We start from the raw sequence: 12,838 nt of genomic DNA on the forward strand, positions 1-12,838 counted from the left end.
TGATGGAATTGGGCCAAACTTAGCTCAAAGGACTCCCATGACCAACAGAAAACACCGGAAGGGTTTGGTTGGCATTGACCTTGAGTTTGGGAGTTGTAGTTCACCTACATCCAGAGAGACTGTGGACTCAAACAATGATGGATCTGGGCCAAATTTGGCACAAATATTCCATATGCCCAAATATGAAAACAGATGGAGTTTAAGGGAAATAGACCTTGACATTTGGGAGTTGTAGTTGCTGGGATTTATAGTTCACCTACAATCAAAGAATATTCTGAACCCCACCAACAATGGAATTGAACCAAATTGGCACACAGTTCTCCCATAACCAACAGAAAATACGGGAAGGGTTTGGTGGGCAGTGTCCTTTGGTTTTGGAGTTGTAGTTCACCTACATCCAGAGATCACTGTGGACTCAAACAATGATGGATCTGGACCAAACTCTACACAAATACTCAATATGCCCAAATGTGAACACTGGTGGAGTTTGGGGGAAATAGAATCTTGACATTTGGGAGTTGTAGTTGCTGGGATTTATAGTTCACCTACAATCACAGAGCATTCTGAATCCCAAGTTTACCCATGCCTGGTCTATCTTGACCAAAGTTGACTGAAGGCACGCAAGGTCTGAGTGAAGCTAAATCCCATCTTCTCACCCTAATGCCCTCCTTTCCAGACTGTTCAGGTTCATTACCCAACTTGAGAACTCCTGATAATTGTTCTTTGGCACCCCCAGGATGACAACAATAGCGATGGAGCTCAGAGAGAGGGGATGGATGGAGCCATTCTTCCGAGCCTCCCTGCGTCTTGGGAGAAGCGTCATACAAAAGGATCTTTTATTCAAGAGAGCGGCTCCTCCTACGCAGCAATTATGGAGAGGAAGAGAAGGAGTGTGGGAGGAATAATATTTCGGCAGCATCTCTTGCCTTTCCTTGAAATTCGGCCTCTTCGGGGGATGCTTTGAACTGGGTTGGGTGGTAGCCAATGTATAGAAGGATATACAATGGCATGTAGTTGTGGATGGTTCGTCCCAAGTGAAGATGTACAGTGAATTGTACTCAGTTGTAATCTAAGCATCAATGGAACTATCCAAGGTGCTGAATCCAGTCCATTAAGGAAGCTGTCCAAGGTACTGAATTCTTGAGTCTCAGTGTTGAGTCACCTATCCAAGGAGATGAATGCTATCATTATCTCTTAGCATTGGAAAAGAACTTCCCAAGAGCCATCCAGTCCAACCCAATTCTGCCAGGCAAGACAACACCATCAAAACATCCTGACAGATGGCCACCCAGCTCTGTTTAGAAACCTCTAGAGAAGGAGTCTCTCCTGGACATTGGGAGGGATAGCCAAGACTCCAAAGGACAGGAGCCGGATTCAAAACGATCTTGACAGATTACAGAGATGATTGGCCAAAACTAACAAAATGAAGTTCAACAGGGATAAATGCAAGATACTCTACTTAGGCAGAAAAAACGAAACGCAAAGATACAAAATGGGGGACAATGCCTGGCTCAAGAGCAGGACGTGTGAAAAAGATCTTGGAGTCCTTGTGGACAACAAGTTAAACATGAGCCAACAATGTGATTAGCAGCAAAAAAAGCCAATGGGATTTTGGCCTGCATCAATAGGAGCATAGTGTCTAGATCCAGGGAAGTAATGCTACCCCTCTATTCTCCTTTGGTTAGACCACACCTGGAATATTGTGTCCAATTCTGGGCACCACAATTTAAGAGAGATAATGACAAACTGCCTGGAATGTGTCCAGGGGAGGGTGACTCAAATGATCAAGGGTCTGGAGAACAAGCCCTATGAGGAGTGGCTTAAGGAGCTGGGCATGTTTAGCCTGAAGAAGAGAAGGCTGAGAGGAGATATGATAGCCATGTATAAATATGTGAGAGGAAGTCACAGGGAGGAGGGAGCAAGCTTTTTTTCTGCTGCCCTGGAGACTAGGACGCAATGGAACAATGGCTTCAAACTACAAGAAAGGAGATTCCATCTGAACATGAGGGGGAACTTCCTGACTGTGAGAGCCATTCAGCAGTGGAACTCTCTGCCCCGGAGTGTGGTGGAGGCTCCTTCTTTGGAAGCTTTTAAATAGAGGAAAAGGTCTCACAGCCTCTCAGCCTCACAGCAATCAGAGGGAAAACAGCCCTGAAGTTTCAAAGAATTCTCTGAGGGAGGACAGTACTACAGATCCACAGAACTCCAGCTGAAATATCTTCAAGCCTTGACTGGTAGGTCTACTCGATACCCAGACGCATTTGGAATCGGTAGTAGGACCCACACCGATAATAGACAGCCTAGGAGAGGTTAAAAAGGGTTTTTTTCTTACAGAGAAAGTACAGTTAATCAAAGTCAGGTACCAGTCCATTGAGGACTTAACTAAGAAAGCCTTGGAGTATACATATAACAATAAACAATAGAATGAACTTTACAATAAAACATAAGTATCTCATAGAGCAGGGGTCCCCAAACTATGGCCTGTGGGCCACTTCCGGCCCGCCAAGGGCCCTGATCCGGCCCGCGGAGGAGGAGCGCCCCCCCCCACAGTGCCCCTCCGTTGGCTGGCTCACGCTGTCCATGGGGCCCGATGGACAGCGTGAGCCAGCCAAGGGAGGCTGCTCTGCGTGGTCTACTCGCGAGTAAAGCACGTCGTAAAGTGCTTTACTCGCAAGTAGGCCGCGTGGGCCTGCTCCCCCCTTGGCAGGCTCATGCTATCCGTCAGGCCTGATGGACAGTGTGAGCCAGCTAAGGGAGGCTGCTCCGCGTGGTCTACTCACAAGTAGGCCGCGCGGGCCTGCTCCCCTCTTGGCAGGCTCATGCTATCCGTCAGGCCTGATGGACAGTGTGAGCCAGCTAAGGGAGGCTGCTCCGCGTGGTCTACTTATGAGTAAAGCACCTCGCGAGGTGCTTTACTCACAAGTAGGCCGCGCGGGCCTGCTCCTCCCTTGGCAGGCTCACACTATCCATCAGGCCTGATGGACAGGGTGAGCCAGTCAAGGGAGGCTGCCCCGGCGCTACATGCAGTCATGCTGGCCACATGACCTTGGAGGTGTCTATGGACAACACCGGCTCTTCTACTTAGAAATGTAGATGAGCACCACAGAGTCAGACACGACTGGACTTCATGTCAAAGGAAAACCTTTAACCAGGAAAATTGTGGAAGATCCAGGGTGGGAGAAAGAACTCTTGTCTGTTGGAGGTAGGCATGAATGTTTCAATTGGCCACCTTGATTGCCATTTCATAGCCTGACAGTTTTTAGGGAGAATCCTTTGTTGAGAGGTGATTAGCTGGCCCTGATTGTTTCTTGTCTGGAGTTCCCCTGTGTTTGAGTGTTGTTCTTTATTTACAGTTATAATTTTAGAGTTTTGTTTAATACTGGTAGCCAGATTTTGTTTAGACTAGAAATAGGAAGATTTCCCATTCTCTGCTCCTGGAATTACTGCCTAAAGAGGGCTAGGAAGAACCCCCTCCCTCGAAGGGCCCTTCCACACAGCAAAATAAGATATGTGCTTTACTCCCATTTTCCATCTTCTGCCTAACAGCTCTCGTGACCTGCGTTTACAACTCAAGTATGTCTTATTTTTGCTTCAAAAGTGGCATTGTTCTGGTTGTCAGCTGGAATGAAGGGATGTAATTTTCTGATAAAGCACAGGTAATATCTCTCCATCCGGTGTTTTTTTGTTCATTCTGTCTTGAAGCTGACATCTTGTCACTGATTATCCGGAGACACTGGAGAAGTGGTGGTCCAGGGAGGGATTTGGGAGTCGGAGAGAAGCGGAAAGCAAAAGAGGGAGCAATTACACTTCTTGAACTTGTGAGTCATTTGCTGATCATCCCAAATGGGGGGAACCAACTTCAACACGTTGAAAAGTCATGAGGTGGGAGGGCACATTTTGCATTCGGAGAATTACGATGGGAATCACAGCGGCGCACGAAAACATGTTTATTACGATGCAGATTGTATGGCTCTGGAGATGTTCCAAACTCCCAGTAATGACATGTTTACCTTTTTGACTGCAAACTAAAAGAGAAAATGTTCCTCGCTGAAGATTGCCTTCAGCCAAGCACCTGAATATATAATGACCCCATTAAAAAGATGGTTTTATGGCATAGGCATCAGAACCGTAATTTTTATTTGTCATGTCAGGGCAACCAGTCAATTATATTACATTTCTAACAGAACAAAGCAAACAAACAGACAAAATACAAAATTTGTGAGTTTGGTAGTTGATTAAATATCCTTTGACCAGTATCTGGCCACTTGGAGTGCTTCTGGTGTTGCCACAAGGAGGTCCTCCATTGTGCATGTGGCAGGGCTCAGGTGGTCAGTGGTTTGCTCCTCTCCACACTCGCATGTCAAGGATTCCACTTTGTAGCCCCATTTCTGAAGGTTGGCTCTGCATCTTGTGGTGCCAGAGCGCAGTCTGTTCAGCGCCTTCCAAGTCGCCCAGTCCTCTGTGTGCCCAGGGGGGAGTCTCTCATTGGGTATCAGCCATTGGTTGAGGTTCTGGCTTTGAGCCTGCCACTTTTGGACTCTCGCTTGCTGAGGTGTTCCAGCAAGTCTCTCTGCAGATCTTAGAAAACTATTTCTAGACTTAAGTTGTTGACGTGCTGGCTGATACCCAAACAGGGGAGGAGTTCTTGGTGGTATGGGCATACCAAATCACCTCATCTCTCTCTGTATAAGGACTAAGTAGCAACAGCAAGAACTGACCATGGAACAACAGACTGGTTCAAGATTGGTAAACTATTTCTTGATTTAAATCGTTGACGTGCTGGCTGATACCCAAACAAGGGATGAGCTGGAGATGTCACTGCCTTGGTCCTTTCACTATTGGCTGCTACTTCCCGGCGGATGTCAGGTGGTGCAATACCGACCAGACAGTGTAATTTCTCCAGTGGTGTAGGGGGCAGACACCCCGTGATAATGCGGCATGTCTCATTAAGAGCCACATCCACTGTTTTAGTGTGGTGAGATGTGTTCCACACTGGGCATGCATACTCAGCAGCAGAGTAGCACAGCGCAAGGGCAGATGTCTTCACTGTATCTGGTTGTGATCCCCAGGTTGTGCCAGTCAGCTTTCGTATGATGTAGTTTCTAGCACCCACTTTTTGCTTGATGTTCAGGCAGTGCTTCTTGTAGGTCAGAGAACGGTCCAGAGTGACTTCTAGGTATTTGGGTGCTCTGCAATGCTCCAGTGGGATTCCTTCCCAGGTCATCCTCAGAGCTCAGGATGCTTGCTTGTTCTTGAGGTGAAAAGCACATGTCTGTGTTTAAGACGAATTAGGGATCAGTTGGTTTTCCCTGTAATAGGCAGTAAGAGCACCTAGAGCTTCGGAAAGCTTCTGTTCAGCCATCTCAAAGCTCATGAGGAAGAACTTCCTGCCTGTGAGAGCCGTTCAGCAGTGGAACTCTCTGCCCTGGAGTGTGGTGGAGGCTCCTTCTTTGGAAGCTTTTAAACAGAGGCTGGATGGCCATCTGTCAGGGGTGATTTGAATGCAATATTCCTGCTTCTTGGCAGGGGGTTGGACTGGGTGGCCCATGAGGTCTCTTCCAACTCTTTGGTTCTATGATTTTATGACCATAAAATTGTCTGCAAGGCAAGTGAGGAATTTGTTGGACTTTGTACTCTTGGCCGAGTTTTTCCCTCCAGCATATATCAGGATAGTTGAAATCAGAAATTTGAAGAGAAAATGCAGTCTCGGCATCCAAAGTAGAGGGGCAGGCAACGTTTGCAAAGGGTGAATACAGACAATTTAAGAGTTCTAAGTGTGCATGCCTCATTTTATGCAATGATAAAAAGTAGGAGACAGAAGGAAAATGTCATCTGCAGGGGCGGAATTCCTAAATTCCTACCTAAGGTTTGGAGAAATGCTCTTCTCCCATCAAGACCAAGGATCAGTGGATTAGTCTTGTTTTCTTCCACGAGAAGATCGATCCTGGGAAGAGATAACACCTTCCCACTCATGCGTTCAGTGTCGCTGCCAGTTGGCAGGCTTTCTGTGAATTGCTGTTGGGAGAATTCATGCTCAACTATTCATCCCAAGCTGAATGGCAGCCAAAAGATGGTGCACAGATGTGTTCAGGGACAAGGTGAAGTTTCCACCAAGTTCTCTGGAAAGCAAAGGGAGAAGCATCCTTTGCCAAGATATACCTGCTGGATTAGAACAGGGTTACTACACAATACTTTTTATCATTCATATATACAGAGGCTCTTTATCTTTTTCTGGTCGCCAGGGGAGCTGTCGCTTTCCTCGTCCATCTGCGACGCTGATGAAGCACTTCCGCATTCCCCGCATGCTTCCCCGCTGGAATGCTTTGCTGGAGTCTTCTTTATGGCCTCTTAAATCAGTTAATTTAGCATCCCCACACTTTAAGGTGGTACCTTATTTTCCTACTTGACAGATGCAACTGTCTTTCGGGTTGCAAAGGTCGACAACAGGCTACACACAATTGTTTGGAAACCCACTCCAACCCAGGCTGGCTTTGAAATCATGACCTTTTTGGGCAGAGTGATCTTAATGCAGCTGACACTCAGCCAGCTGCGACACAATCCCGATCCAATGTCAGTGGATCTTGGAGGGGTGGGAGAAAGTTTACATTACACTGATACAGTCCCCATATCCACTGTTTCATTTATCTATATCTGACAAAATATGCCTGCTCTGGGCATTTCTAGGGCTTCCAGTACAACTCTATGCAACAGAAAGTGCTATCTGGTGCATCTTGTTTTTAGAAAGAATTTCAGTAGAAAGTGTATTCTGTGTACCTCATTAACAAAGCTAAAACAATGTAAGGTACACGTGGTCTTTTCATCCCTCCTCCCAGTTGTAAAGAGCTACAAGGGTCAGAAAAATAGTACAAGTCAATAAATGGCTTAGAAAATGGTTTCAGGAGGAACGCTTTGGCTTCCTCGATCATGATCTACTTTTCCAGGAGGATGGCCTACTAGCAAGAGATGGGGTACATCTCACACAAGTAGGAAAACACCTTTTTACTCACAGACTCACAAACCTCATTAGGCACACTTTAAACTAGGTCCACTGGAGGAGGGGGACAACAGCCAGAAGGCAGAAGAGGCAACAAGGGGATCAGCTACTCTCGATCTCATCCTAACAAATGTGGAGGACCTGATCGATGCAGTTGAAGTGGTTGGATCCTTAGGGACAAGTGACCATGTGCTCCTGCTGTTTGAGATACAAAGGAAGGCTAAAACTAAGACAAGTCAAACCTGCATTCTGGACTTTAGGGAAGCTGACTTCCAAAAAATGAAGGAAATACTGAGCGGCATTCCGTGGACACAGATACTAAAAGACAAAGGAGTTACTGATGGATGGGAGTTTTTCAAGAGTGAAATACCCAAGGCTCAATTGCAAACAGTGCCAACAAAGAGAAAAAATAGGACAAGTGCATAGAAGCCAGAATGGATGTCCAAAGAACTTCTAACGGTGCTAAGACACAAAAGAGACATGCACAAGAAGTGAAAAAAGGGAGAAACCACCAAAGAAAAATTCAAACAAATAGCCAACTCCTGTAGGAAAAAAGGTTCGCAAGGCTAAAGCACAAAATGAGCTCAGGCTTGCCAGGGACATTAAAAAGAATACAAAAGGCTTCTTTTCTTATGTCAGTAGAAAAAGGAAGAACAAGGAGGTGATAGGGCCTCTTCGAGGAGAAGATGGGGCAAGGCTGACAGGGGATAGAGAAAAGGCACAACTATTTAACGCCTTCTTTGCCTCAGTCTTCTCACAAAAAGAAAGTCATCTTTTGTGTGACTCGAGAGGAGAAAAAGATCTTGGAGTCCTTGTGGACTACAAGTTAAACATGAGCCAACATTGTGATGCAGCAGCAAAAAAAGTGTCTAGATCTAGGGAAGTCATGCTCCCCCTCTCTTCTGCCTTGGTTAGACCACACCTGGAATATTGTGGCCAATTCTGGGCACCACAATTCAAGAGAGATGTTCAGAAGCTGGAATGTGTCCAGAGGAGGGCGACTAAAATGATCAAGGGTCTGGAGAACAAGCCCTATGAGGAGTGGCTTAAGGAGCTGGGCATATTTAGCCTGAAGAAGAGAAGGCTGAGAGGAGACATGATAGCCATGTATAAATATGTGAGAGGAAGCCACAGGAAGGAGGGAGCAAGCTTGTTTTCTGCTTCCCTGGAGACTAGGACACGAAACAATGGCTTCAAACTACAAGAAAGGAGATTCCATCTGAACATGAGGAAGAACTTCCTGACTGTGAGAGCCGTTCAGCAGTGGAACTCTCTGCCCCGGAGTGTGGTGGAGGCTCCTTCTTTGGAAGCTTTTAAACAGAGGCTGGATGGCCATCTGTCAGGGGTGATTTGAATGCAATATTCCTGCTTCTTGGCAGAATGGGGTTGGACTGGATGGTCCATGAGGTCTCTTCCAACTCTTTGATTCTATGATTCTATGATGCGGTCACACAGGTAGGTGGGTCCCAAACCATTTAGGGCTTTGTAGGTAAGCACCTGCACCTTGAATTGGGACTGGAAAATGAACAGCAGCCAATGGAGCTCCTTAAACAGGATGTTTACCTACACCCAGAAAGAACTGAGGACTCAAACAATGATGGATCTGGACCAAACTTGGTACAAATTCTCAGTATGCCCAAATGTAAACACTAGTAGAGTTTGGGGGAAATAGACCTTGACATTTGGGAGTTGTAGTTGCTGGGATTTATAGTTCACCTACAATCAAAGAGCATTCGAACTCTACCAAGGATTGAATTGGGCCAAACTTCCCACACAGAACCTCCATGACCAACAGAAGCACTGCTCTGACCTACAAGAAGCACTGCCTGAACATCAAGCAAAAAGTGTGTGCTAGAAACAATACCATACGAAAGCTGACTGGCGCAACCTGGGAATCACAACCAGATACAGTGAAGACATCTGCCCTTGCGCTATGCTACTCTGCTGCTGAGTATGCATGCCCAGTGTGGAACACATCTCACCACGCTCAAACAGTGGATGTGGCTCTTAATGAGACATGCCGCATTATCACGGGGTGTCTGTGCCCTACATCACTGGAGAAACTACACTGCTTAGCAGGTAGTGCACCACCTGACATCCGCCGGGAAGTAGCAACCAATAGTGAAAGGACCAAGGCAGAGACATCTCCAACTCATCCCCTGTTTGGGTATCAGCCAGCACGTCAACGACTTAAATCAAGAAATAGTTTTCTAAGATCTACAGAGACACTCGCTGGAACACCTTAGCAAGCGAGAGTCCAAAAGTGGCAGGCTCAAAGCCAGAACCTCAACCAATGGCTGATACCAAATGAGAGACTCCCCCCTGGGCACACAGAAGACTGGGCGACTTGGAAGGCGCTGAACAGACTGCGCTCGGGCACCACGAGATGCAGAGCCAACCTCAAGAAATGGGGCCACAAAGTGGAATCCACGACACGTGAGTGTGGAGAAGAGTAAACCACTGACCACCTGCTGCAATGCAACCTGAGCCCTGCTACATGCAAAATGGAGGACCTCCTTGCAGCAACTCCAGAAGCACTCCAAGTGGCCTGATACTGGTCAAAGGACATCTAATCAACTACCAAGCTTGCAAATTTTGTATTTTGTCTGTCTGTTTGTTTGGTTCTGTTATTATTATTATTATTATTATTATTATTATAACTTTATTTGTACCCTGCTAGCATCTCCCAAGGGATTCGATGCAGCTTACAGCAGACCGGAGCCCAACACAATACAACAATACAGTACATAGCAAATAAAACAGTTAAAGCAGAAAACAATAAACAATAGCAATGCAACAGGACAATTATTAAAAACTGAGCCGGCCGGAGTAGGGGTACAGAATTAAAAAGTGTTGAAGTGTCGGAGGGATATGGGATTAAAATCAAGTGCAGTGTGCGATGAGCAGTGATCTTGGCTCTACTAAAGTGCTTCTGGGCTTTGGTAGTGGGGTTCCTAATCTGAAAAGGCACGTTGGAACAGCCAGGTTTTCAGATTCTTTCTGAAAACCGCCAAAGTAGGGGCCTGTCTGAGATCTTTCGGGAGGGCATTCCAGAGGCGGGGGGCCACCACAGAGAAGGCCCTGTCTCGCGTCCCCACCAAACGCGCCTGTGACGCGGGCGGGATCACGAGCAGGGCCTCTCCTGATGCCTGGAGTGAGCGTGTGGGTTCGTAGATAGCAATGCGGTCACGCAGGTAGGGTGGTCCCAAACCGTTCAGGGCTTTGTAGGTAAGCACCTGCACCTTAAATTGGGTTCGGAAAATGAACGGCAGCCAGTGGAGCTCCTTAAACAGGAGGGTTGACCTCTCTCTGTAATGGGCCCCTGTTAACATCCTGGCTGCTGCCCGTTGGACCAGTTGGAATTTCCGAGCTGTTTTCAAGGGCAGCCCCATGTAGAGCGCATTGCAGTAATCCAGTCTAGAGGTGACTAAGGCATGGACCACCCCGGCCAGATCAGCCTTCGCGAGGTACAGGCGCAGCTGGCGCACAAGTCTCAGTTGTGCAAAAGCCCTCCTGGCCACCGCCGACGCCTGAGCCTCAAGCGTGAGCGATGAGTCCAGGAGGACTCCCAAGCTGCGGACCTGTGGCTTCAGGGGGAGTGTAACCCCGTCCAACACAGGTTGCCACCCTATACCCCGGTCTGGTTTGCGATCGACCAGAATGGAATACAATTGACTGGTTAGAATTGTAATACAATTAACTGGTTGCCGTGACACGACAAATATTAGGCCTGGGTAACAACGGAAAAATTTGTTTCTAAAATCGATTCGTTTTTTGGGGTTTTTTGCGTTTCGATATTTAAAAGAATTCCGAAATTTTCCTTAAAAAAAGTTCGATATTTACGAAATTTTGTAAGTGGTAAAAAAAATTACAAAACAATAACGAAACAATAACGAATCGATTCGTTAATGGCGGCCGCGATCGCGCAATACGCTAAAAAAACTTCTGAAGCTTCCCTCTCCCTCTGTTGTTGACTGTTGGTGTGATATTATAATTTTTTTTCACTAATTAAACAAAAAACAACTATAAAACTTGCCCCAGACATGCGGAAATAATAACGAAACGACCTCAAACCAATAACGAAACGAATACATAACGAAATACGAAGCATTTACGAAACGACTTGAAAAATTCGTTTCGTTTTTAAGTTGCTCCAGAATGGTTCGTCATAGCTCCGTTAACAAAAAAATAACGAATTTTTAACGAATTACGAATTAACGAAACGAAACCGCCCAGCCCTAACAAATATACCAACAGAAAATATTTATTTATTTAGTACACTTGTATACCGCTAATATCTCAGCCTGTGCGGCGACTCATTGCGGTTTACAACATATTTAAAAATACAATATTCACTTTAAAAATATAAAATAAAATATAAAAATACATACATATACATACATAGTATTGGGCCACCAATACAGACCGGAACATCTCATAGTTAAAGTCGTAATCCAATTCGTTATCCTTGATTGCTAGTCCATGATCAAAACATCATCACATCGGAATTAGTTGAAAACTTGCTCGAACATCCAAGTTTTCAGTTTTTTCCGAAATGCCATTAGCGAGGTGGCTGATCTTATTTCAGTAGGGAGGGCATTCCAAAGCCGGGGGGCCACCACAGAAAAGGCCCTATCTCTCGTTCCCGCAAGCCGCACTTGTGAAGCAGGCGGGATGGAGAGAAGGGCTTCTCCTGAAGATCTTAGGGTCCTGGTGGGCTGATAGGCCGAGATACGTTCGGATAGGTATGTAGGGCCAGAACCGTTTAGGGCTTTAAAGGTCAAAGCCAGCACTTTGAATTGGGCTCGGTAGCTAATCGGTAGCCAGTGGAGCTGGTACAGCAGAGGAGTTGTATGCTCCCTGCGCCCTGCTCCTGTTAATACCATGGCTGCCGCCCGTTGGACTAATTGGAGCTTCCGGGCCGTCTTCAAAGGCAACCCCACGTAGAGAGCGTTGCAGTAGTCAAGGCGGGATGTAACCAGAGCGTGGACTACCGTGGCCAAGTCAGACTTCCCAAGGTACGGTCGCAGTTGGCGCACGAGTCTTAACTGTGCGAATGCTCCCCTGGTCACCACCGAAACCTGGGGATCCAGGCTCAGCGATGAGTCCAGGATCACACCCAAACTGCGAACCTGTGTCTTCAGGGGGAGTGTGACCCCGTCTAACACAGGCTGTAACCCTATACCCTGTTCGGCCCTGCGACTGACCAGGAGTACCTCTGTCTTGTCTGGATTCAATTTCAATTTGTTTGCCCCCATCCAGACCGTCACAGCGGCCAAGCACCGGTTCAGGACCTCGACAGCCTCCTTAGTAGCGGGTGGGAAGGAGTGACAGAGCTGGACATCATCTGCGTACAGATGACACCGCACCCCGAAACTCCGGATGATCTTGCCCAGCGGCTTCATGTAGATGTTAAACAACATGGGGGACTGTGTTTTCTGGTGGCCTTTGGTGACCCCTCTGACACCCTCTCGCGACCCCCCGAGGTTGAGAAACACTGCCTTACAACCTTGTCGTAAAGATGCCCAAATAGAACAGAGGAATCATAGAAGCATATAGACGACGTGCTTCCAAACTCTGCGCATCAGCAAGCAATGAAACACAATGGTTCCTTTCCCTCAAAGATGCTTACTGCTGCGTCTTTGAGAGCAAGATGTTCCCTCCCTCCAAATGTTCGACAGAGACGTTCCCCACTTTTTATAGGAGGAGTCGACTCACTCTGAAAAACACGCGGAGAACCATCAAAGGCAAAAAACCAAAGCATGGTTGACAGGGTAACAGCTGGGGAGGGGGAAAGGAACACATCTTTCTTCCCTCCTCCTCCTCCTTTTCCCCCCACAAGGC

Source organism: Anolis sagrei, chromosome 10 (assembly GCF_037176765.1).
Source record: "Anolis sagrei isolate rAnoSag1 chromosome 10, rAnoSag1.mat, whole genome shotgun sequence".
NCBI lineage: Eukaryota > Metazoa > Chordata > Lepidosauria > Squamata > Dactyloidae > Anolis > Anolis sagrei.